This window comes from Stomoxys calcitrans, chromosome 4 (genome assembly GCF_963082655.1).
Source record: "Stomoxys calcitrans chromosome 4, idStoCalc2.1, whole genome shotgun sequence".
Classification (NCBI taxonomy): Eukaryota; Metazoa; Arthropoda; class Insecta; order Diptera; family Muscidae; genus Stomoxys; species Stomoxys calcitrans.
Window position 1 is genome coordinate 20,237,777 of NC_081555.1, and position 27,772 is coordinate 20,265,548.

At 40.1% G+C, this 27,772-nt stretch overlaps 1 protein-coding gene across 1 annotated transcript in view; it reads left to right on the forward strand.

Annotated features, from left to right (window-relative positions):
• The first annotated feature begins 906 nt into the window (after positions 1-906).
• LOC106089449 (uncharacterized) overlaps positions 907-27,772 on the forward strand; it is a 198,283-nt gene continuing 171,417 nt past the window's right edge. The window contains exon 1 of the mRNA XM_013255300.2: positions 907-1,038. The gene's annotated coding sequence lies outside the window, so the exon portion shown is untranslated. The remainder of the gene's footprint in view (positions 1,039-27,772) is intronic.

Genomic DNA, 27,772 nt, shown 5'->3' on the forward strand with positions numbered 1-27,772 from the left:
TGAAAAACATCTTTAAGCCTAACATGTTTGATGCTCAGCATATTCCATATCAAGGCTGGCTAACAATTTGGCGTTTTGATATTTTTTCTCTACGTTTTGGGGGAAAGGGCCAACATAAATCCTGGAGTTTGCTTTGCTTGTTCGTGTCTTTCCAACAAAAAAAAAAAATATAATATTAATATTTTGTTTAAAGCCCATTATGCGGCTGGGATATGTATGTTTGGAATTTTGATTATAGTGAACCATGGCATAAGGCAGAGAGAAAGAGAGTGCGAGTATAGTGTCATAACAAATGAGGTCAACGTTACATACAGTTGGCAAATGTGTTCTAAAATGTGATGTAAAATACCAATTTGGCTCAATTTTAAAATGTTATGATGAATAAAAAAAAGATTTTTATACAAAAAAGGCTTCAGGATAAGGGAAAATATTGGAACATTTGTTGTACTGTTGTGTCATCTGTGTAACTAGGGTGGGTTAGAAGCGAATTAAACACCTCCGGATTCGCAATTGGCCTTATTATGCAGTTGTCATGATTCACCTAGAAGGTATATTAGATCGAATGAGCCCATTAATGTGTTCTCATTACAACCAGGTGGCGTATGAGTTTTCAAAATATCAAATAATGAAAACTCATACGCCACAATGTTCTTCAAAATTAATATCAATCATAACACACCCAGCACGAAAAACGTAAATACTTTAAAAAATAATTTATTGTTGTTATATTTAGAATTTTTATTAAATAAAATTTCATATTTAATAATTTTTTATTAATTTTTTTAGAAAAACCCAAACAGAAAAAAATTAAAAAATCTATTTGTTCAAATTTTCTTATTGCTTATATTCTCATTTTTCTTGAAGTCTATAGAAAGCCTACAAAATTGTTATTTTTCTTTCCTTTTCAGATTTTTAAAAACAAAAATCCTGCTATCACTTCACCTTGAAATTGCAATGGAATTCAAGCAAATCACATAAGAGCTGTTTATTGGGTTAAAATATAAAACTCTATTAGACAACTGATTTGAAAACACCAAGGTATGAATAATACAACAAATTTCAATTATTTTATAAGATATTAAAAAAGATTTAGAACTCAACTGGACTTGGATTTCAGAGAATTAACCATTTATAGCCTTTAAAGATTAGTGCGATGGAGCGACGTGCCAACATGCTGACGCAAGTGTGTCACAAGTGTTATCGTCGTCGGACTAGGAGACAAAGCTGGCCAACACCAGATGCATGTTCGTCGCGGCTGTAATAGGCTGCGATAGAATCGCACAAGTGCTTAAGGTGGGGGACTGCTTTTCTTCGGTGCAGTATAGACCATTCGGTGCAGTATAGACCAATCTTGCCTACGCTCGACACTACTGACACTTAAATAGAATATATGAGGGTAGCAATTAAGTCTCGAACTGCCATAACAGAGTTATACAAAACATGTACCTGCCTCTAGTTGGTAGTGTGCCCTTGCTGAAAGGCATGCAATTTGTCCCCTGTTGTGCGGCTATAATCGCTAAAATGGGCAGAAGGGCATAGCAGGTTGTGCGGCTATAATCGCTAAAATGGGCAGAAGGGCATAGCAAATAGTTGGGTGGAATTTTTCGCTCCAATCCTAACCAACACGAAAGTGCAAATTAAAATTAGTAGGGTAGGGAGCGGAACTTATGGCTAAACACTTCACTTAAAGCGCTGCAACTTCAATGGTGGCATTGGTACGCCATGTCCCATTGACTCTAGAACCCCGGTAGCCATCAATTTAATGAGCATACCGAGAGTAATAGGTTGAGAAGGAGACCCACATGTCGCATATCTGATCTCCGAGCCGATGAACAAGTATGGACGAAGTTACCACAGCACCATGTCATTGAAGGTGAAATTTCTACATTGGGACAGAAAAATCTGAATAGATCAGGAGTCGAGTATAAAAACTACACTCTTAGATGTCGGACGGACAGACGGACGGACAGAAGAACGGACAGACGGACGTACAGACGGACGGACGGACAGAGAGTGTAGACAGAGTCAACGCACGAAAGGATTCGAGCATGGGAGAAAGATTTCCCTTCACTCGCCAGTAGCTAAGATGATTCAGGCAGTCCTGAGTCCTTGCTGAACTCAGCATGGTTTGGCATATTGCCTAGCACGACGAGTGATTTGCATGCATATGTACCACTTTCATGGGCCATACATCGGCATATCGGTCTTTATGGCAGACATATACATAGGCAGTCCGTTCGGGATCATACCAGACATGGATGTCACAAGGGTCGAATACATGGCCCCGTACCAACTGCCTTTGAAATTTAGTAATTAATGTGCGAAACGGACAAAAAGATGGACAATCAGACGGACAGATAGACGGATGGACAGACGAACAGACAGACGGGCAGACAGATGAACGGAGGGACACACAGACAGATGGACGGACGGATGGAAAAAGAGACAGATAGACAGACGTACAAACAGACAGACAGATGAACAGATAAATAGACGGTTGGACAGACAGACATATGACAGACAGGCGAACAGATAGTCGAATAGACAGATGAATAGTCAGATGAACAGACAGACAGACAAATAGGCAGACGAACAGACCGAAGGACAGACCGACGGACAGACAGATGGACGGACGGACGGACGGACGGACGGACTGACAGACAGACAGAAACACAGACAGACAGGTGGATAGATAGACGAACGGACTGACAGACAGATAGACGGACAGTCGGATGGACAGACAGACAGATGAACAGATAGACGGATGGACAGACAGATTGACGGGCGGACGGACTAACAGAAAGACAGGCGAACAGATAATCGAATAGACAGACGAACAGTCAGATGAACAGACAGACGAACAGACAGACAAATAGGCAGACGGACAGACCGAGGGACAGACCGACGGACAGACAGACAAATAGGCAGACGAACAGACAGACGAACAGACAGATGAACAGACAGACGAACAGACAGACGAACAGACAGATGAACAGACTGAAGGACACACCGAGGGACAGACCGACAGACAGACAGATGGACGGACAGACCGATAGACAGACAGAAAGACAGACAGACAGAAACACAGACAGACAGGTGGACGAACAGACCGACGGGCAGACAGATGGACGGACGGACAAAGAGACAGATAGATAAACGTACAAACAGACAGACAGATGAACAGATAAATAGACGGATGGACAGATGAACAGATAAATAGGCGGATGGACAGACAGATTGACGGACGGACGAACTAACAGACAGGCAGGCGAACAGATAGCCGAATAAACAGACGAACAGTCAGATGAACAGACAGACGAACAGACAGACAAATAGGCAGACGAACAGACCGAAGGACAGACCGACGGACAGACAGATGGACGGACGGACGGACTGACAGACTGACGAACAAACAGACGGACGGACTGACAGACAGATAGACATCCGTAGATAGATGAACAGACCGACGGACAGACCAACGGACGGACGGACGGACGGACTGACAGACAGAAACACAGACAGACAGGTGGACAGATAGACGAACAAACAGATGGAGAGACGGACGGACTGACAGACAGATAGGCAGACAGAAAAACAGACAGACAAGCGGACAGATAGACGAACAAACAAATGAACGGACTGACAGACAGATAGACGAACAATCGGATGGACAGACAGACAGATGAACAGACAGATGGACGGATGGACGGACTAACAGACAGACAGGCGAACAGATAATCGAATAGACAGATGAACAGACAGACGAACAGACAGACGAACAGACAGATGAACAGACTGACGGACAGACCGAGGGACAGACAGATGGACGAATGGACTGACAGACAGATAGACAGACAGAAACACAGACAGACAGGTGGACAGATAGACAGACAGAAACACAGACAGATAGGTGGACAGATAGACGAACAGACTGACGAACAAACAGATGGACGGACGGACGGACTGACAGACAGATTGACAGACAGATAGACAGACAGAAAATCAGACAGACAAGCGGACAGATAGACGAACAAACAGATGGACGGACTGACAGACAGATAGACGGACAGTCAGATGAACAGACAGTCGAACAGACAAACAAATAGGCAGACGAACAGACCGACGGACTGACAGACAGAAACACAGACAGATAGGTGGACAGATAGACGAACTGACTGACGAACAAACAGATAGACGGACGGACAGACTGACAGACAGATAGACAGAAAAAAGAACAGAAAAACAGACAGACAAGCGGACAGATAGACTAACAAACAGATGGACGGACTGACAGACAGATAGACGGACAGTCGGGTATAAGTGTCCGTATCAACAGTCCTCGTAATCGGGTACTAAAAGTACCAAACAAACAGACGGACAGACAGATGCACAGACAGGCCAACCTTACGGAATTTTCCCTCCGTGTTCCATTCCCAAAACAAATTCCAAAGTAAGGACTAGGCCAAGATATTTCGCCTCCTTCGACAAATGCAGAGCGATTGCGTTTATTGACCGGCGTCTAAATCCGGTATCTTATATTGTAGCAGATGCTCAGTTCCCACAACCATTTATTTTTTATATATTGTAATATTTACACAAAACTATTTTGATTTTTGATTAAATTTATACAATTTTTATTATTTTATGTTTTGATTGTTGTTCCAAATATTAAAATTAATGCGAATACTTTTTCAGTCAACTGTTATTATCACTCGAATGTTATGATTAAATTTTACACTCATTCAATATGATCTATCTCTTTTGCTCTTTATAAAAGTACTCATTCTCATTTTTGTTATGTCTTAGTTGTCACTCATGTAATATCATATATTTTCATTACTCTTACTCTCCATTAAACACTCATATGTACATGTAACAACTGTCCAACTCGATGAGAAATCTATATAAGAAAGAGTCCCTTGTAATTTAGTTTGATTCGATAGAAACTGCCGACTAATAAAGAACTTTAATTTTTAAGCGGAGCTTTACGGCGTTTTGTTTTTTCATCGAACATAAAATTTGCCTAGACAGTTAATATCCAACTTAGACGCTTGTCGTCCGGTATGGGATATCTCTGTAACAGGCCATAAATATAAAATATCGATCTTAATCCAGCTAGGACGTTAATCGTTTGGCATGGATTAGACTTTATAAAAAATATATAATCAATTAAAATTAAAATCTTGAGAAGGATAAATTCTCCCTTCCTTCAAAGGGGCATTTACTCCTTCTTCATTGGCGCCCAACAAAAACGAAAGAAATAAATTTGTCAATAAAAAAAAAAAAATTGCTTTCAACATCGAGGAATCACAATTTCAAAAGTGCTATTGCACGTGAATTAAACAAGCCTGCCGTTTTTCTATCATATGACGAAGTTGTGCTGTTTGTGGTCCCAGTGTTGTTGCTACAATCACATTTGTTTCTATCATCGATATACACAACGCAGTCAACTTGGTCTTGTTGTTTTCTTAACAGTGCAGTTTTGTTGTTGTTTGGTCTGGTTTCGGAGCCCACAAGCAGTTTTTGTTGCTTTATCTAGACTTGGAGCCCACAAGCAGCTTTGTCGTTGCGTATTTTGATTTTGGAGCCCACAAGCAGTACCTGTTGTTGTTTGGCTCTCCATCACATTCTGTGTAACAGTGTTTGTTGTTGTTTCTCCAAATATTCGCACCTCATTTGTTCCAAATCACTCATCATTGCTTTATTAGTGGTGCTTTAAACCTCTCTCTCTTTCTCAAATATTACATTTGTAAAAGAGGCTTACGTGGATCCTCGCTCTTGAGTGTTTAAACAGGGTTTCCCAATATTAAGAAATACAAAAGTAAACGGGATTTTCACAAAATGATACGAAGAAGTCCTAGAAATAATCCGGCGGTACCTGAAAGCCAATTAATTCCTCTAGGTGAAGAAAATAATTCTTCTACACCACTTTCTTCGCAATCTCAACAAGCGACTGCAAACAATAACAATCAAATTAACGAACAATTGGCTCGAAACGACGAGGCGTCTCTTTCAAAGCAGGCACAGAGAACATCATCTTCAGCTAATGGTCTTCCAGGTAGTAGCTCTACGGGAGCCAGATCTGTTTCAAACCAGATCCCTATGGGTTATCCGCCAACTCAGCCCAATATAGTGTTGAGTGACGCCCAATTTAGACAACTGTTGGGAGGTGTCTCAAACAGACAGGACACTAAAGCCACTTTCAGCAATTGTACTGCGAGATTTTCTGGTGGACGCAATTCCACAAAAGTTGAGGATTTTCTGGCCACTATACTGGTGTATAAAGACGCCGAAAATATATCAGATTTCCTAGCGCTAACTAGCCTTCCATTGCTCCTAGAAGGCTATGCATCTACGTGGTGGCAAGGGGTTCAGAATGAAGCCCGAACATTTAATGACGCCGTAGATTTGTTGAAGAAATCTTTTGCACCCATAAAACCTGACTGGAGAATATTTAATGAATTATGTCAGGAAAAGCAAAAGTCATTTGAATCTACAGATATGTTTGTGTGCAGAAAGCGGCGACTTTTCGCACAATTATCCGAAAAAGTATCCGAAAAAACTATGCTAGATATGTTATTCGGTCAGTTAAGCTTGCAAATCCGAGGGAAAGTTAGCAGAGATAGCGTACGCACCTTCCAGGATCTGTTACAGCAAGCCAGGGAAATAGAAATGACTATCTCTGAAAACAGACAGGACACCAAGGAATCTAAGCCGAAACACTCAGAAAATGTAGAAAAGCCCTGTTTACGTTGCACGTACTGCAGAAAGAAGAATCATCTGGCAGAAAACTGTTTTAAAAAAATAGAGGCTGAGAAACATAAACACGTTAAAGTCTCAGAGACGAAAATTAACTGTTATGGTTGTGGTGCGGAAGGATATTACCGCTCAAATTGTCCAAATTGTAACAAGGACTCTAATAATGTTAAAGAGCAAGCTCTGGACTTTAATTCGTTACATACTCCATTGGTTGGAAGTGATGTTCCTTTGGTTGATGTCAATATTAATGGTCTAAATGGAGAAGCTTATCTTGATACCGCGGCCAGAACAAGTGTCGCTGGATTTTTATTGTACAGGGTGGCTGATGAAAGCCGCTACCAAAAAAAAATGTAATAACTTTTTTTCTATTTAATAATAATAATTTAATAATTAATTTAATTAATTAATTAATTAATTTAATTAATAATAATTTAATAATTAATTTAATAATTTAATTTAACATGAATAAAAGAAAAATGTATTCCATACACCGAAAAAAAAATGTAGCAATATTCATCATTGTAGCAATATTCATCAGCCACCCTGTACCAAAAATTGATTCAAAAGGGGATCCCATTTCAGAAAGTCAATGCCGAAATAGTTTTAGCCGATGGCATAGCCCGAAACGAGGTGGTGTACTCGACATTGGTTGACATAATTATAGGCAAACGATTCAAAAAGATTCGGTTCATATGCTTGCCAAACGCCATTGGAAACAGGACACTGTTGGGTGTCGATTTCCTAAAAGAATGTGGCATGGTCTTAGATTTAGCTCAGCATACGTGGTATTTCAAAGACGACCCGAAACAAATATTTAGTTTTAAATCACATTCCTCTGTGCTGAAAACCAGTATATCTATGGTGGAGAAAATCCAAGAAAAACCTGAAGAGTTGGACGCATTTTTATCTTGGTTCGAGAACAAAAACAACGAATATTCGCCTGGTGGCATTAATAAAATATTTGAAAGTTCAATCCCAGATGATATCGAGACTCCCAAAAATTCTGAATTATTTCCTCCACTCAAGAAAACGAGATATGAGAGCTATTGTGACGAAATATTTACATCGTTGGAACTTAACTCGTTCGATATCAAACTACGATCGAATGAAGGTCTCCATTTAAAAGAAAGTCAAAAAGTCGTTTTAAATAAACTGCTGTTGGATGAATGTAATATATTTGATGACATCCAAATACCCATATCCAAAGTCGAACACCACATCAAAACAGAAAATCACGAACCGATTTCGAATCCTCCATATAGACTATCTCCAAAAATGAAGATTCTACTAAAGCAGGAACTGGAAAAGATGCTAGAAAGCGGAATAATTGAGGAAACTGAATCACCTTGGTCATTTCCGGTGGTACTAATTCCTAAGAAAGATGGCACTGTCAGGTTATGTGTAGACTATCGTCGTCTCAATGCAATCACAACAACCGACACATATCCGCTTCCCCGAATCGACGACCTCTTGCACGCAGCCAAAACAACTCCTTTTATGTCCACACTTGACCTTCGTTCAGGATATTGGCAAATAAAGGTAGCCGAAAAAGACAGATTGAAAACTGCTTTCACAACTCCATTCGGAATCTATGTTTTTAATCGTATGCCGTTTGGTTTGAAGAATGCGCCGGCAACCTTTCAGCGGCTTATTGACAAATTTAAAGCCAGTTTACCAGACATTTTAATTTTGGCATATCTCGACGATATCATTATATGCTCAAAAGATTTTCAATCCCATATATCTGAGCTTAAGCAAACTTCTCAAAGGCTTAAGAATTTCGGCTTTCGATTACACAGAGAGAAATGTTTCTTTTGTAAATCGGAGGTAAAATACCTCGGGCATATTCTCACGAGACACGGCTTGGAAGTAGATAAAGAAAAGACCGATGCAATAAACAATCGGCCCAATCCGAAAACTGCTAAAGAAGTTCTGTCATTTATGCAGACTTGCTCTTGGTATAGGCGTTTTATACCCTCCTTCGCAAATATAGCAAAGCCTTTATCGGACCTTACCAAAAAGAATGCAAAATGGAACTGGGGAGAAAAACAGCAAGAAGCTTTCAATACGTTAAAGAGAATGTTAACGTCACCACCCATTTTACAACAGGTTAACGAAGAACTGCCCTTCGTCCTCAAAACCGATGCGAGCAATTACGCGCTTGGGGCTGTTTTGCTCCAGGGGGAGAAAGAATCCGAAAGAACCATAGAGTATGCCAGCCGCTTACTGTTACCCGCTGAAAGAAATTATTCAACCACAGAACGGGAGGCACTTGCCGTGGTTTGGGCTGTGCAAAAGTTCAGAGGATACATTGAAGGTTCCGAAGTTTTAATACTGACAGATCACCAACCCCTAAAATGGCTATTCAGCCTAAAAAGTCCAACAGGCCGTCTGGCGAGATGGGCCTTATTGTTACAGACTTTCAATATTAAACTTGCATATACGCCTGCTCGACAAAATTGTGTGGCTGATACACTATCAAGACCACCATGTCATCATAGCGAGGTGAAGTGTGAATGTTTATCGATACACATTGACTTCCCGAGAAAAGGAGCGGAAGAATTTCGGAAATTACAATTGGAAGACCCAGATCTACAGCCCATAATAAAGTCTTTTGAGGATAATGACGAAAATACGCTTAGATATACAGATAGGGGCTATATAATGTTAGACGGCGTGCTATATCGATATTGTGCAGAGGAAGATAGTGAGAACGGTCAACTAGTCGTTCCGAAATCCATGCGTAAAGAAGTCTTATATAATTATCACGATGTTCCAACAGCAGGCCATTATGGGATCGAAAGGACAATAAACCGAATAACTCAGCTTTATTATTGGCCAAAAATGAGGAAAGACATATCTGAATATGTAAAAGACTGCATTGAGTGTAAGCGCTACAAGCCATCTAATATGAAACCCGCAGGTCTTGTCCAAACCGTCAATAGTAAAAAACGATTTGAAACCATTGCAATTGACCTATTTGGTCCACTACCACGAACCTCAAAAGGTAATCAATGGATTTTTATTATAGAAGATCTTTGCAGTCGGTGGACTGAACTTTTTTCTCTCAAAGAAGCTTCTGCTGAAAAGTGTGCTCTTATATTGCTCAACGAAGTACTCTTAAGATATGGAATACCCCGCAGAATTCACTCGGATAATGGACCACAATTTGTATCCGCAGTCATGCAGAAGTTATGCTACTGTTTGGGAATCCGCCAAACTTTCACACCAGTTTACCACCCGGAAGCCAATCCGGTCGAACGTAAAAATAGAGACCTTAAGGTGCAACTTTCTATCTGTGTCAAGCGTGCCCATACCACTTGGGACTTAAATCTGGCATCTATACGATTTGCAATGAATTCATCAAAATGTGCTACAACTGGCTACTCAGCAGCTTATCTTACATTTGGCAGAGAATTGAGAACACCATTTGAAGTACAAAATGATTTAAGGGCGATTGTTAGAGCTGAAAATTTTGTACCACAAATAACTCCACATTTAGTTCGTTTAGCTGATTCCTTAACATTAGCCAGAGAAGCAGAAGAACAAATGCAGGACAAAAATAAATTGTATGCAGACATGAAAAGATGTCCTCAAAAAGAAATTAATGTTGGAGATAAGGTTTTAGTTGCCACTCACATCCTTAGCAAAAAGTCTAGCAATATTACTTCGAAATTTGTGCCTCGACGTGATGGACCCTTCATCGTTATAGCAAAGCACGGATCTTCGTGTTATACCATTGCATCAGTGGATACACCCGATAAGCCAATAGGAACTTTTCATACATCCGACATAACGCTGTACGGAGGTCATGACGACAATCCGATCTACGAAAGGACACATGGAGCTCGTCAGAAGGTGCCAAAAAGAGCAACAGACAACAAAGAAATAACAACCGACCACGTTCATGCAACAAACAACGAAGAAACAACAGACCATTCGCATGAAACAAACAAAGAAACAACAAAAGGTTATTCCTATGCAACACGCCAGCAACATACCCAAAGACGATCCCTACGGCAGAGGAAACAAATATTAAAAAACGCCTAAGTTCTAAAGGTGCTGCCACATCATCGGGACGATTTCTGAGGCAGAGGGGGAGTGTGTAGCAGATGCTCAGTTCCCACAACCATTTATTTTTTATATATTGTAATATTTACACAAAACTATTTTGATTTTTGATTAAATTTATACAATTTTTATTATTTTATGTTTTGATTGTTGTTCCAAATATTAAAATTAATGCGAATACTTTTTCAGTCAACTGTTATTATCACTCGAATGTTATGATTAAATTTTACACTCATTCAATATGATCTATCTCTTTTGCTCTTTATAAAAGTACTCATTCTCATTTTTGTTATGTCTTAGTTGTCACTCATGTAATATCATATATTTTCATTACTCTTACTCTCCATTAAACACTCATATGTACATGTAACAACTGTCCAACTCGATGAGAAATCTATATAAGAAAGAGTCCCTTGTAATTTAGTTTGATTCGATAGAAACTGCCGACTAATAAAGAACTTTAATTTTTAAGCGGAGCTTTACGGCGTTTTGTTTTTTCATCGAACATAAAATTTGCCTAGACAGTTAATATCCAACTTAGACGCTTGTCGTCCGGTATGGGATATCTCTGTAACAGGCCATAAATATAAAATATCGATCTTAATCCAGCTAGGACGTTAATCGTTTGGCATGGATTAGACTTTATAAAAAATATATAATCAATTAAAATTAAAATCTTGAGAAGGATAAATTCTCCCTTCCTTCAAAGGGGCATTTACTCCTTCTTCAATATCTCCGAGTAAAGAGCTTTAGTTACGTCTTCCTCCTGAGGGAGCAAAAATTTAAATTGCTAATTTTGCCCATAAACATTCCACTTAGGAACAGGGGCAAACTTCTCACATACCAATGAGTGTAGTCCGCGATTCAAGTTTTAAGCTCAATGATAAGGGGCCACGTTTTTATAGCCTAGTACGAATGGCGTGCCGCAATGAGACACCTCTTTGGAGAGAAATTTTTCGCAAATGTTGCCGGCATTAGGAGGTGAAAACCACCGCTGAAAATTTTTTCTGAATCCAGGCGTTCAGCGTCATAGGCGGACATGCTAACCTCTGAAGGAGCATGCCAATGATTTTGCCATGTACTAGAGGAAAACCACCGCTGAAAATTCGAATCGGATTCGAATCCAGGCGTTCAGCGTCATAGGCGGCTATACTAACCTCTGCGCTCTGGTGGCCTCTGAAGGGAATTCTTAATACTAGAGAATTCTTAACAATTGTCTTGGCTACAACTCTGGTCTTAGTATTGCATCGAAAATCTCATTGATTTAACAAAAAAAATGCTTTTATTGTTACTCTTACATAATTGCCATTAATTTCAAAGAACAGGGTGACGTATGAGTTTTCGAGTATATACAAGAACTCATACGCTCACATGTCTTATACAATTAATATCAATTATACAACCCCTTAGCCAAGAGAGCATAAAAATAGAAATAGATTAGCTATAAGCTAATTAAATCATATTAAAAGCCATGGCAACACATCACATCACCTATTGGCCTTAATCTTTGATAACACCTTACGTGTCTCTCTCTCTCTCTCTTTCCTTCTCTCAAGTTTTATTAGGCTGTTTACATTTTCACATCATTTCATTCCCTTATGCACTATTACCCATGCCTCCCAGGGCTCTAAACTAGATATTTATGAGCTATCTTTACGTTTTCTTTTTCATCATAACCGCCAAAGCTTATAAAAATGAAAATGAAATTGCTTTAGAATTTGTCATAATTTTCATATTTACGCTAAACTAGTCATCAAAGACACCATTATAGTCAATGCCATCACCATACACATTGCCACAGCCATCACCATCACCATCACCATAATCGTTTATATTATTTCCATATACAACAACAACAACAGCAACAACAACTAAGCAAATTTGTTTTGCTAATATTTTCTACAAAGCACAAATTAGTTTCACGTTTCAGAATTTCAGAGAAAAAACAAAATTTTTTCTAGCTTTGCTTTTAAACGCCTTATCGCCCCTCTTCCTACCTCAGTATCCTCCATAACATTAACAACAAAAAGGCAAATTTACATATGAAGCAGGTTTTTATTTATGTAAATACATATTTATAATATTTTCATTGTTCCCCAGCTGATGAGAGAGAGAGAGAGCAAGAGCTGTGTGGGCACTAAAACACAGACACAAACGACAGACGGACGGACGGACAAACAGACAAGCAGCCAGGCATAAACACTCACGTGTTTCGAAGGACATTCTATACCGCTGACAAATACAAATGTTTTGAAGTTTACCACCCATCAACCCCCCCACCTTTGTATGTATGTATGTGGGCAACTTCCACTCCCAATGCACATGATCATAAATGTTAAAGATGTTTGTGTGGGTGTTGCTATTGCCCGTTGTTTTTTTTTTTTGCTATAAGGTAAATGTGACTACCCACACATACGACTGCCTTTGAATGTTGGTGCGTGCAAAGCTAAAATAACATTTTATGAGATTTGCATATTTTACGAGCCTTTCCATTGTTGTAAGGAAATTTTGTTTCATTCTTTCTTTATTTGCCAATCTTCTTCTTCCTCTTCGGCTACACTCGCATTGCCAACTATCTATTCAAGTTTGAGAAAGTACTTAAACATCAACAACAGCGCACAAAAAAAAAAACAAAAATAAAATGCAAAATTTCTCATTGTATGAGATTAGTGTGTGCGAATGTGAGTGTGTGCACATGGAAGGATACACCATCATCAGCTGATGCCTTGCATGTTCAAGGAAATTGTTATGTGAACTTTTCTGCTGTCGCCATTGCTTGCTCTCTGTCTGCCAGTGTTAACGTTCTTATTTTCCTTCTTTGGCTCAAAAGTATACAAAATAATAAATTACAGGCAAAAAAAAATACTCGCACCCACACGCACTCACACGCTCACAAAAGTTTCTTTTGCGTCCTTTAGCAAAGAAAATACTTAAATACAATTCTTGTTTCTTCTTCGTTTTTTTTTTTTGGTTTTTCTTCTTGAAAAGCAACCAGAATGCAAAAATTATAAAGCAAACTCATTTGAAATTCAATTTAGAGATAAGTGATTTTTTAGCAAATGAGGTAATCTCCAAAAGAGGCTTCATTCAAGTCATGGTCTTTAGCCAAGTATTTAGATAAATTAAATGAAAAAAATAAGAAAAAAAGAAGAGAAAGTCGTGAAAAGCACAAGGTTAAGAATTTTAAATTAAAGATTAAAAATTTCGTTAAAGTTAGAAACAAAATTCAAATTAAGAAACAAGTAAGAGGGAGCTAAGTTCGGCCGGGCCGAATCTTATATACCCTCCACCATGGATCGCATCTGTCAAGTTCTTTGCTCAATATCTCTTTTCAGGCAAACAAAGAATAATGAATATGGACGCAGGAGGAGGAGAGGCTATATCAAGTTATGGTCCGATTCGGGGCTTAAGAAGCAAATTCTGGAGATCGGTTTATATGGGAGCTGTGTCAAGCTATAGATCGATTCAGACCATATTGCACACCTATGTTGAAGGCCATAGGAGAAGCCGTTGTACAAAATCTGTGCCAAAAACGGATGAGAATTTGGGCTCTCTAGAGGCTCAAGAATTCAAGATCCCAAAACGGTTTATATGGCAGCTATATCAGGGTATGGACCGATTTGGACCATACTTCGCACAGTTGTTGAAAGTGATAACAAAACACGTCGTGCAAAATTTCATTCCAATCGGATAAGAATTGCGCATTCTAGGGGCTCAAGAAGTCAAGACCCAAGATCGGTTTATATGGCAGCTATATCAGGTTATGGACCGATTTGAACCATACTTGGCACAGTTGTTGGATATCATAACAAAACACGTCGTGCAAAATTTCATTCAAATCGGATAAGAATTGCGCCCTCTAGAGGCTCAAGAAGTTAAGACCCAAGATCGGTTTATATGGCAGCTATATCAGGTTATAAACCGATTTGAACCATACTTGGCACAGTTGTTGGATATATTAACAAAAGACGTCATGCAAAATTTCATTCTAATCGGATAAGAATTGCGCCCTCTAGAGGCTCAAGAAGTCAAGACCCAAGATCGGTTTATATGGCAGCTATATCAGGTTATGGACCGATTTGAACCATACTCGGCACAGTTGTTGGATATCATAACAAAACACGTCGTGGAAAATTTCATTCCAATCGAATAGGAATTGCGCACTCTAGAGGCTCAAGAAGTCAAGACCCAAGATCGGTTTATATGGCAGCTATATCAGGGTATAAACCGATTTAAACCATACTCGGCACAGTTGTTGGATATCATAACAAAACACGTCGTGCAAAATTTCATTCCAATCGGATAAGAATTGCGCCCTCTAGAGGGCTCAAGAAGTCAAGACCCAAAATCGGTTTATATGGCAGCTATATAAGGTTATGGACCGATTTGAACCATACAGTGGCACAGTTGTTGGATATCATAACGAAAGACGTCGTGCAAAATTTCATTCCAATCGGATAAGAATTGCGCCCTCTAGAGGCTCAAGAAGTCAAGACCCAAAATCGGTTTATATGGCAGCTATATAAGGTTATGGACCGATTTGCACCATACTTGGCACAGTAGTTGGATATCATAACAAAACGCGTCATGGAAAATTTCATTCCAATCGGATAAGAATTGCGCCCTCTAGAGGCTCAAGAAGTCACGACCCAAGATCGGTTTATATGGCAGCTATATCAGGTTATGGACCGATTTAAACCATACTTGGCACAGTTGTTGGATATCATAACAAAACACGTCGTGCAAAATTTCATTCCAATCGGATAAGAATTGCGCCCTCTAGAGGGCTCAAGAAGTCAAGACCCAAGATCGGTTTATATGGCAGCTATATCAGGTTATGGACCGATTTGGACAATACTTGGCACAGTAGTTATATATCATAATAAAATACGTCATGCAAAATTTCATTTCAATCGGATAAGAATTGCGCCCTCTAGAGGCTCAAGAAATCAAGAGCCAAGATCGGTTTATATGGCAGCTATATCAAAACATGGACCGATATGGCCCATTTACAATATCAACCGACCTACACTAATAAGAGGTATTTGTGCTAAACTTCAAGCGGCTAGCTTTATTCCTTCGGTAGTTAGCGTGCTTTCGACAGACAGACGGACGGACAGGCGGACGGACATGGCTAGAATTACATAAAATGTCGCGATGATCAAGAATATATATACTTTATGGGGTCTCAGACAAATATTTCGAGTAGTTACAAACAGAATGACGAAATTAGTATACCCCCATCCTATGGTGGAGGGTGTAAAAAAAAACAAAGAATTAATACATTTCCATAAAATGTTAACCCACCGTATAATCAACGATTTTAATTTGCAATTACAGAACGAATACGCCACAAGAAACCACAAAATATGCAATTAAGAAAACGTATACGCTCTGTGGTCCTAGTTTATTATATTAGTAATAATATTATGTATACCACGTAGAGGTATACAATTACAATAACGTATACGCTCTATTGACCTTTACTTGCTCGCTTTAAGGTATTTTAGTAATAAGGAAATAATATAACGTATACGTCATAGAGGCAATAATTAACCCATTAAGGCATGACCCTGATTTAAGCACACACAGGAGTTTGATGAAATTTCATATATTCATTATTTTGCGCATTTTTATTGGTGTAGAAAATAATAAAATTTTAACAAGAAAAAAATTTTAAAAAAAAAATTAAAAGAAAAAATTGAAATCAGTAAGGAAAGGCTATTAAGACTATACAACACCCTACACCTACCATACAATTATGAATTCGGGGAACAAAAATACAAATATCTATGTATATGAGAGCTATATCTTAACCTGAAACGACTTTTTTCGAACAGATAGTTTGAAAATAGTTGTCTATAGCAACAACAAAGTGCAAATCCAGCGTAAAATATATAAGGGAGCTATATCTAAATCTGAACCGATTATGATGAAATCTTGCAGACATATGAAGATCAGTAACAAAATAACCCATGCCAAATTTTGTGCAGATCGGTTGAAAATTTTAGTTACTACTAATTTTTAGTTAGTTACTACCATCCCCTCCAAATAGGACGTATTTGTCCACCATGACAATTGAGGGCTCAAAGAGAGTGTTAATGGTTTTTAGGACCCACCCCCCAAACCTGTTATATTAGCTGATGATTGCTATAAGGGCCTCAAATGAAAGGTATTTAAGATTAGAAAACGAATATGATTGTCTTTTTTGGGGGCCAAGTGTTTGGGGGACGCCTCATCCCATATACTCCAAATTATATTTGAGCGTAAACCACGATGCTAATATTTTTCCAGGGCTAAGTGTTTGGATGACCACACAACTCCCCAAAACACTCCTAAATCGTACATATTTACCGACCATGACAAAAGGGGTTCAATTGAAAGGTACTGGGGTCCACCACTTACCCAAAACACCCCCATACAGGACTTATTTACTGGCCATGACAATATGGGGCTCAAATAAAACGAATTTAGTAGTAAAATGCGAATCTGATATCCAAATGTGGGACCTAGTTTTTGACTACAGATACGTTTTGAAAATTCGTATCTGTAGTCAAACGTAAATCGCACTCCCAAGAAAATTAAAAACACATTTTCTTTTAAACTTTTGAGCTATGTATTCAAGATTTGATTGGTTTTACGTTTTCAGATACCATTTTTTGTAACTAGAGCCAGAAGTTTTATTATTATAAATAATGTATACGCCGTATGGTACCGAAATAATATAACGTACGCCATATACACTCTCCGCCATTAGATATGCAATTAATAAACTTTCACTTAAATATATTTTTCAATTTTCAATTTCAATTTACTTTATTTTTTCAAAATCGTTACAATTTATAACTTAATGTTACAGTAATCACATTTGTAATTTTTTTTTGAAGTTATAAAGTACAATACGGCATGATTTTAGTAAAATCGTCTACCGGAATTACCACTTAAATATATAATAAAGCCCAAACGTTTCCTTTGCGCCATTAAAACTTGCCCCAATTCAAAGCACTAAAAAACTATGAGTCCTTCTTATGCTCACCCACAATGGCCTTGGCCCTGGGCTTACTATTGCACACTTTATTTGAGTACTTGTATTATGCCAAAACTATAAAGAACAGCAGCCAAGAATATTTTTTGAAGCACTTATATGCAATACAAGCAGTGGAAAGGAAGAAATCCCCTATTCATGATACAAAAATGTAATATGAGTAAATTCATAGAAAATCAGAAAAATATTAACGGACCGAAGTACGGACGGAAGGACGGACGGAAGGACGGACGGAAGGACGGACGGAAGGACGGACGGAAGGACGGACGGAAGGACGGACGGAAGGACGGACGGAAGGACGGACGGAAGGACGGACGGAAGGACGGACGGAAGGACGGACGGAAGGACGGACGGAAGGACGGACGGACGGAAGGACGGACGGAAGGACGGACGGAAGGACGGACGGAAGGACGGAAGGACGGACGGAAGGACGGACGGAAGGACGGACGGAAGGACGGACGGAAGGACGGAAGGAAGGACGGACGGAAGGACGGACGGAAGGACGGACGGAAGGACGGACGGAAGGACGGACGGAAGGACGGACGGAAGGACGGACGGAAGGACGGACGGAAGGACGGACGGAAGGACGGACGGAAGGACGGACGGAAGGACGGACGGAAGGACGGACGGAAGGACGGACGGAAGGACGGACGGAAGGACGGACGGAAGGACGGACGGACGGAAGGACGGACGGAAGGACGGACGGAAGGACGGACGGAAGGACGGACGGACGGAAGGACGGACGGAAGGACGGACGGAAGGACGGACGGAAGGACGGACGGAAGGACGGACGGAAGGACGGACGGAAGGACGGACGGAAGGACGGACGGAAGGACGGACGGAAGGACGGACGGAAGGACGGACGGAAGGACGGACGGAAGGACGGACGGACGGAAGGACGGACGGAAGGACGGACGGAAGGACGGACGGAAGGACGGACGGAAGGACGGACGGAAGGACGGACGGAAGGACGGACGGAAGGACGGACGGAAGGACGGACGGAAGGACGGACGGAAGGACGGACGGAAGGACGGACGGAAGGACGGACGGAAGGACGGACGGAAGGACGGACGGAAGGACGGACGGAAGGACGGACGGAAGGACGGACGGAAGGACGGACGGAAGGACGGACGGAAGGACGGACGGAAGGACGGACGGAAGGACGGACGGAAGGACGGACGGAAGGACGGACGGAAGGACGGACGGAAGGACGGACGGAAGGACGGACGGAAGGACGGACGGAAGGACGGACGGAAGGACGGACGGAAGGACGGACGGAAGGACGGACGGAAGGACGGACGGAAGGACGGACGGAAGGACGGACGGAAGGACGGACGGAAGGACGGACGGAAGGACGGACGGAAGGACGGACGGAAGGACGGACGGAAGGACGGACGGAAGGACGGACGGAAGGACGGACGGAAGGACGGACGGAAGGACGGACGGAAGGACGGACGGAAGGACGGACGGAAGGACGGACGGAAGGACGGACGGAAGGACGGACGGAAGGACGGACGGAAGGACGGACGGAAGGACGGACGGAAGGACGGACGGAAGGACGGACGGAAGGACGGACGGAAGGACGGACGGAAGGACGGACGGAAGGACGGACGGAAGGACGGACGGAAGGACGGACGGAAGGACGGACGGAAGGACGGAAGGACGGACGGAAGGACGGACGGAAGGACGGACGGAAGGACGGACGGAAGGACGGACGGAAGGACGGACGGAAGGACGGACGGAAGGACGGACGGAAGGACGGACGGAAGGACGGACGGAAGGACGCAAGGACGGAAGGACGCAAGGACGGAAGGACGCAAGGACGGAAGGACGCAAGGACGGAAGGACGCAAGGACGGAAGGACGCAAGGACGGAAGGACGCAAGGACGGAAGGACGCAAGGACGGAAGGACGCAAGGACGGAAGGACGCAAGGACGGAAGGACGCAAGGACGGAAGGACGCAAGGACGGAAGGACGCAAGGACGGAAGGACGCAAGGACGGAAGGACGCAAGGACGGAAGGACGCAAGGACGGAAGGACGCAAGGACGGAAGGACGCAAGGACGGAAGGACGCAAGGACGGAAGGACGCAAGGACGGAAGGACGCAAGGACGGAAGGACGCAAGGACGGACGGAAGGAAATAAATAAAATGTTGACAACATTTTCTTTAAAAATACAATTTTGACAAAATTTTCTATAGAAATAAAATTTTGATGAAAATTTCTTTAAAAAAAAATGTCACACAATTTTCTGTAGGAATAAATTGTCCCAAAATTTTCTATATTTTTTTCCAACTTATTCAAAAATCTGGCAACGCTGCAATCACGTAATATAATATATATCATACGACACCTGGCACTAAGAATTAAAATCAATTATACGCTCCAGTTGCCAATTTTATTTTAAAACATATATCACATTAATTAGGCAAAATCTTTATAGCCCTTAACAAAGATCCTTTAAAAATAGTTTTAATCTTTAAAAAAAAAGTTAAAAGGAGCGAATTGTTGTATCCCTCCTTTTTGTCATGCAATGTTCCATATATATATTATACCAATTTATAATGCAAATATATAAAACTCACACATGTGCCCATGTTGTACTTGCATGTGTGTGTATGTGTTGTGCCCATGTTGTACTTGCATGTGTGTGTATGTGTACAGATGTCAGTAAAGTTGTCTGCACCCAAGTTAAATACATACACTTAGGATAATAACATTTTCTTGGCAGATAAATGATAACTACATTCACAATTCCTTGTTTTTTTTTTTTATTTCCTCCCTACAAAAGCTTCCTACTGCTATACTCTCTTACACACTAAATGCGGTTCCTCCTTTTGCATATAAGGGCAAAAGTTGGTTTTCGTCTGACTACAGAGGAAAAAAATGCACAAAGCTTTCCTTTTTTTGTTTCTTTGGTTACTTTCAACTTTTGCTAATGGAATTCAAATGATTGTGGAATTGAGTCGCTTTTGAAATATCATTTTTTAATTTTCTTAAAATGTTGTGTGAATCTTTTTTTTTGTGTGCGTTTTTTAGTTCGTTTTTGTTGGATTCTTTTTTTGGCAAAAAACTTGTGCGACTACAGAAATTTGAAGGAAAATCAAAAATAAAGGATTTTAAAAAGGAGAGAAACATTTGTTGAGAAATTGTAAAGAATTTTGGTAAATGATTTTGAGGACAAAAGCTTTGAGAATATTTTTAAGGATTATAAAATAAATGGAAAAGGATGCTTTAAATAAAACTCAAGAATATACTGTGTATAAAAAATCTGTCATAAGTTTTTGTGTTGAGTAAAACAAGGAATTTTAAACAAAAAAGCTTGAAACGATTGAAAAAGGCTTTTATGCTAAACAAAAAGGATTTGTGGCAATTTTCAGTTTTTTATGTATATTTAAAAAAAAAAATTATATGTGTAAGGGGAAGGACAGACATAAAAACCACGAAATATAGCCTTCAAATTTAAAGAGCATCAAATGAAGCATTAGACAATCAAGGATAAATACCTCTAGAACAAAAATAAGTTTACAAAAAATGTCTAGGCTCATTGGCTTGACTTTAATGTCATTGTAATTGAAACTACTTTTTAAATTAATAATACTTATACGCTCCCTGGTCACCTGTATTAAAATTAAGTATACGTTAGATCGACCAAACTCATTCATATCGAATTTGTCATTGTATTTAACAATTTTTGAACATTTTTTCTTTATAAACAAAGAAGAATTTAAAGAAAAAATGTAAGTCTTGCTCCTAAAGACCCCACATGTTCAGTAATTTAGTGTTACACATATTTAAATCTCACAAAATTAGCTTTCTTTCCAATCATAAACTATTTCATTACCCCTAGCCATTGCATGTCGCATGGTGTGCCAGATTCGCCCACATTATTTCTAGCCTAGAAATTATATGCCAATTGTTTTGCGACTCCCCCAACTTTGTAATTTTCCTAGGTTACGCTTCCAAGGCCCTCCCTCCCTACAAGCATTGGCGTTTACATATATTCTCAGGCATTTAAACTAAAATGAGTGTTCAGCTAGAATGTTCGCTTTTATGCAAAACACTTTAAGCCTTTTTGTCATTGAGCCAAATATTTTGTAACATAAAAAGCCCCCTCCTTTACCCAATTCCCATGATAAGTTAAAGCTAGGCGAACAGCTATTTAAGTCCAATGAAAGCTTAACGCTTCACACCGCTTCTAAAAGAGTAGCCAAACAAAAATGCAAAAATAAAGTGGGGGAATTTTGCTGCAAAATTTAGCTAAAAAATTTTAAACACACATGCACATCCATATGAAAGTATTAAATAAACGTTTGCGAAGATTTCCAATCTGGGCTATAGAGATAAGGTAAATATTGGGGTAGAATGGGGAAAAAACGATGTCGGCGACAGAGAAGAGTCTAGCACATTGATAGCTCAAAGCTTTTGACAATCTCAGGATCGACACACTGATCGAATCCAGGTGTACCGATTCCTTAAAGACAGAATAAGCCATGTGCTAAGAAACAGATGGCTGCCATGACATAAGGGAAGCAGGGACACAAGACATGCCACATGAGTCCATATATGGCCTGCATAGGAAAAGGTTATGATAGGTTAAATTAGGTTGAAAAAAGGGCGCAGATATTAATTCGCCCCATGCCACTATGGAGATATACCTAAGCAAGCAAAAAGCAACTTTGAACAAGAAAACCTATGTTAGGAGTTCCAAAATCCTTAATTGTTTTCCATACCACTCCCCTAAGTTGCTTCAAGTCCGGTATAGTGTCACCACCTAAGTGCCGGTATCTGTTAGACGCGAAAGCCGGGCAATGACACAGGAAATGGTCCAACGTCTCATCATCTTCCCCGCATGCCCTACACAAGCTATCACTCGCCCCACCGATTTTACATAAGGGAGCTGGAAGTCTTATGTGTCCCGTTATGATACCAGTAGCTATACTGACCTTCTTCTTGCTTCCTTTCAGTAATAGCCTCATATTCTCACGATCTGGATCCCCCCATAGGATTTTCGTTTCTGCGCATTAGTCCCCCACTCCCTTAACTAGGACTGCGTCGACCCGAAAGGCTTGGGGTTAAACAAGTTCGTTGACGGCAGTCCTACTGGCCTTCACCGCCAAATCATCTGCCGTTTCATTCTTCCTTCCTCCGTTAAGGCCCGGCAACCAAACGATGCGGCTTTTGCTATCCTCGGAGACAATGTGGGACTTAAACGAAAGGTCGTGGAGAGTAGAATACGAAACAAATAAAAGCGTGCAAAGTTCGGCCGGGCCGAATCTTATATACCCTCCACCATGGATCGCATTTGTCGAGTTCCTTTCGCGGCATCTCTTCTTAGGCAAAAAAGGATATAAGAAAAGATTTGCTCTGCTATTAGAGCGATATCCAGATAGCCAATTCGAATAAGAATTGCGCCCTTTGGGGGCTCAAAGAGTAAAATAGAGAGATCGATTTATATGGGAGCTGTATCGGGCTATAGACCGATTCAGATCATAATAAACACGTATGTTGATGGTCATTAGAGGATAGGTCGTACAAAATTTCAGGCAAATCGGATAAGAATTGCGCCCTCTAGAGGCTCAAGAAGTCAAGACCCAAGATCGATTTATATGACAGCTATATCAGGTTATGGACCGATTTGAGCCATACTTGGTACAGTTGTTGAAAGTAAGAATAAAATAAGTCATGCAAAATTTCAGCTAAATCGGATAGGAATTGTGCCCTCTAGAAGCTCAAGAAGTCAAGATCCCAGATCGGTTTGTATGACAGCTATATCAGGTTATGAACCGATTTGAACCATACTTGACACAGTAGTTGGATATCATAACAAAATACTTCGTGCAAAAATTCATTCAAATCGGATAAGAATTGCGCCCTCTAGAGGCTCAAGAAGTCAAGACCCAAGATCGGTTTATATGACAGCTATATCAGATTATGAACCGATTTGAACCATACTTGACACAGTTGTTGGATATCATAACAAAATACTTCGTGCAAAAATTCATTCAAATCGGATAAGAATTGAGCCCTCTAGAGGCTCAAGAAGTCAAGACCCAAGATCGGTTTATATGACAGCTATATCAGGGTCGCCCCATCCCATCCCAAAATTATGCCCCAACTTATGCCCAAGTTTGTTTCCGAATTTTGTCCTGTTGGTTTTCAACTTTTTCCGGAAGCTAATCGGATTCGATGCTGGTCGAAAAAAACAAACTAATATAAAATAAACAAGTAAAAAGGCTTTATGTTCGGCCGGGCCGAACTTTGGATACCCACCACCTCGGGTATATATGTAAACCACCTTTCATCAAAATTCGGTGAAAATTTCATACCTTATACTCATATACCTCATACCGATCTGAACTATATACGACACGGATGTCGAAAAGCCGAACATAAGTCACTGTGTCAAATTTCAGTGAAATCGGATTATAAATGCGCCTTTTATGGGGCCAAGACTTTAAATCGAGATATCGGTCTACATGGCAGCTATATCCAAATCTGGACCGATTTGGGCCAAGTTGCATAAACATTTCGAAGAGCCTAACACAAAGCACTGTCCCAAATTTCGGCGAAATCGGACAATAAATGCCTCTTTTATGGGCCCTAAACCTTAAATCCAGAGATCGGTCTATATGACAGCTATATTCAAATCTGGACCGATCTGGGCAAAATTGAAGAAGGACGTCGAAGAGCCTAACCAAACTTACTGTCTCAAATTTCAGCGACATCGGACAATAAATGCGTCTTTTATGGCCCCAAAACCTAAAACCTAGATATCGGTCTATATGGCAGCTATATCCAAATCTGGACCGATCTGTGCGATATTGCAGAAGTATGTCAAGGGGCTTAACTTAACTCACTGTTCCAAATTTCGGGGACATCGGGCAATAAATGGGCATTTTATGGGCCCAAAACCATAAATCAAGAAATCGGTCTATATGGCAGCTATATCCAAATTTGTACCGATCTGGACCAAATTGAAGAAATATGTCAAAGGGCCTAACACATTTCACTGTCCCAAATTTCAGCAAAATCGGATAATGAATGTGGCTATTATGGGCCTTACACCATAAATCGGAGTATCCATCTATATGGCAGATATATTCAAATCTGGACCGATCTGAGCCAAATTAACGAAGGATGTCAATGGGCCTTACACAATTCACTGCCCCGAATTTCAGCGAAATCGGATAATAAATGTGGCTTTTGTGGGCCTAAAACCCTAAACCTGAGGATCGGTCTATATGGCAGCTATATCCAAATCTGAACCGATCTGGACCAAATTAAAGAAACATGTCAAAGGGCCTAAGACAACTCACTGTCCCAAATTTCAACAAAATCGGATAATAAATGTGGCTTTTATGGGCCTTAGACCCTAAATCGGAGGATCGGTCTATATGGCAGCTATATCCAAATCTGGACCGATCTGAGCCAAATTGACAAAGGATGTCGAAGGGCCTAACCCAACTCACTGTCCCAAATTTCAACAAAGTCGGATAATAAATGTGGCTTTTATGGGCCTAAGACCCTAAATCGGCGGATCGGTCTATATGGGGGCTATATCAAGATATAGTCCGATATAGCCCATCTTCGAACTTAACCTGCTTATGGACAAAGAATCTGTGCAAAATTTCAGTATCTCTTATTTTAAAGACTGTAGCGTGATTTCAACAGACAGACGGACAGACGGACGGACATGGCTAGATCGTCTTAGATTTTTACGCTGATCAAGAATATATATACTTTATAGGATCGGAAATGGATATTTCGATGTTGCAAACGGAATGACAAAATGAATATACCCCCATCCGTCGGTGGTGGGTATAAAAACTTTTATTTTTGGGTAGTACTTTTGGGGTAAGGGGGAGGGTCCTCCGACCTTCCGATATCATATAATTTTTTTTTTTTTTTTTTTGATCGGGACAATATGGGACTTAAATGAAAGGATTTTAGCAGAAGAGTACGAATTTTAAATTAAAAATTGGCTACAAGTAACTGGAGGGCCACACGAAGGAGTTTTTCATTCCGAACGCACGTGTCATGCATTGGGTATACATTTTTTAGAATGTCAAAATTGTGCCCACCCTAATGCCAACTTTCATTTCTATCATCTATTCATATAAATGTTTTATAAGCTAGATACATGAACACATTAGTAAAATCCCTGATTTAGTGCACGATTTGCCTTCTTTTTCCATTTTGATTACCCCAAACCTCTCTCTATCTCTCTCTCACCTAGCTAACGTGTATAGATTTGCCATAGGCTCAGGCCAAAACAAAATCGTTTTCAATACAACGGAAGCCGCTTTGTTTATAAGTGAAAAATGTTTGCATGTATTAGTATTTAATGCATGGAAGATAACACAACGCAACTAAACACCCAGACACAAACAAACACAGACAGACAGACAGATTTCATGATTGCCTGCACAAAAGATAGAGAATAAGTTTCCGTTACATGTGTATATGTAAACAATGAACACAACGCTTTAACCACCAAAGGGGCTAAAAGCAAAATCGGGCAGCAGGCTTATTGAAGATTATGTGAGGCTACAAATGCCACATCAACCACAAGCTAAATGAATGAATGAATGAACGAGCGAATGAATGAATGAGTGAAGGCCCGACCAGCTAAGGCAAAGCATACTGACATTTAAGTCGTGATTTAGTTAATTTTCTATACGCACCAATGACTACTCGTATGCTGCAAAGACCACAATGCCCCTTAGGCTCCTGCCCACCACCCTAGACTTAATTACCCCTCTATTCGTTTTCCTCTCAAACTAAGGCAAAATCCTTTGCGGTGCTTTGAATGAATGAAGGAATACTTAAATCAATCCCTTTGATATATGTGGCATACTTTTAACATTGCCCCTAAACTACTATGACAAACGATTGACAGCAACACCATCACCATCACCACCACCGACATATGGGATGTTCGTGTGGGTGTTGCCTTATCCTTGCACAGCAAAGACAGTAGCAAATACAAACAAATAACTCTTTCGATAGTATCATTACAGCGCTTCTTTTGGTAAAATTGTCACAAACATCAGTAGAGGCCATTAGCAGCATTTCTAGAACGGGGTGGCGTATGATTAACCACCACAACTCAAAACCCTATGAACAATGGATTTGCGCGCTATAAAAAGTAAAGGAAACTAGGAATTTTAGGAAGGAGTAAAACTATTTGATGTATGTGATAAATCAATTCGAAAGCTCAGAAAGTCAAAAACCATAAAAACCTTAAAATGGATATTTTTTTCCATATATTCACCATAAATCCTTGGTGACGTATGATTTATGTTAATACGGGAGCATATTTGTTGGCTGAGAGTGTTAAGCACAAACCACAAACATAAAAAAATCTACTTAAGCCATATATTGTACATCATTTTAATAGGAAGCTGATACAATAAATTCAAAGCTTAGTGGTTGAGTGAGATGGGTTTGAAGAATATTCAAGCCATAATTTATAGGTCGATTATGGATTGCAACCAACTTCAGATGAGATGCCAATTGGCAAATTTCTTATATTGGGTTGCCCAAAAAGTAATTGCGGATTTTTTAAAAGAAAGTAAATGCATTTCTAAATGAACTTTAATCAAATATACTTTTTTTACACTTTTTTTCTAAAGCAAGCTAAAAGTAACAGCTGATAACTGACAGAAGAAAGAATGCAATTACAGAGTCACAAGCTGTGAAAAAATTTGTCAACGCCGACTATATGAAAAATCCTCAATTACTTTTTGGGCAACCCAATAGAAATGTCCATTTCTGCATTGAATTGCACACTTCTTTAGAATTTAGCAGTTAAACGTTCGAAACCCTGATACCGAATGAAACTGACAAAAAATTTCAACTTTATAAAAATGTTTATTTCATGATTCTATTTCCT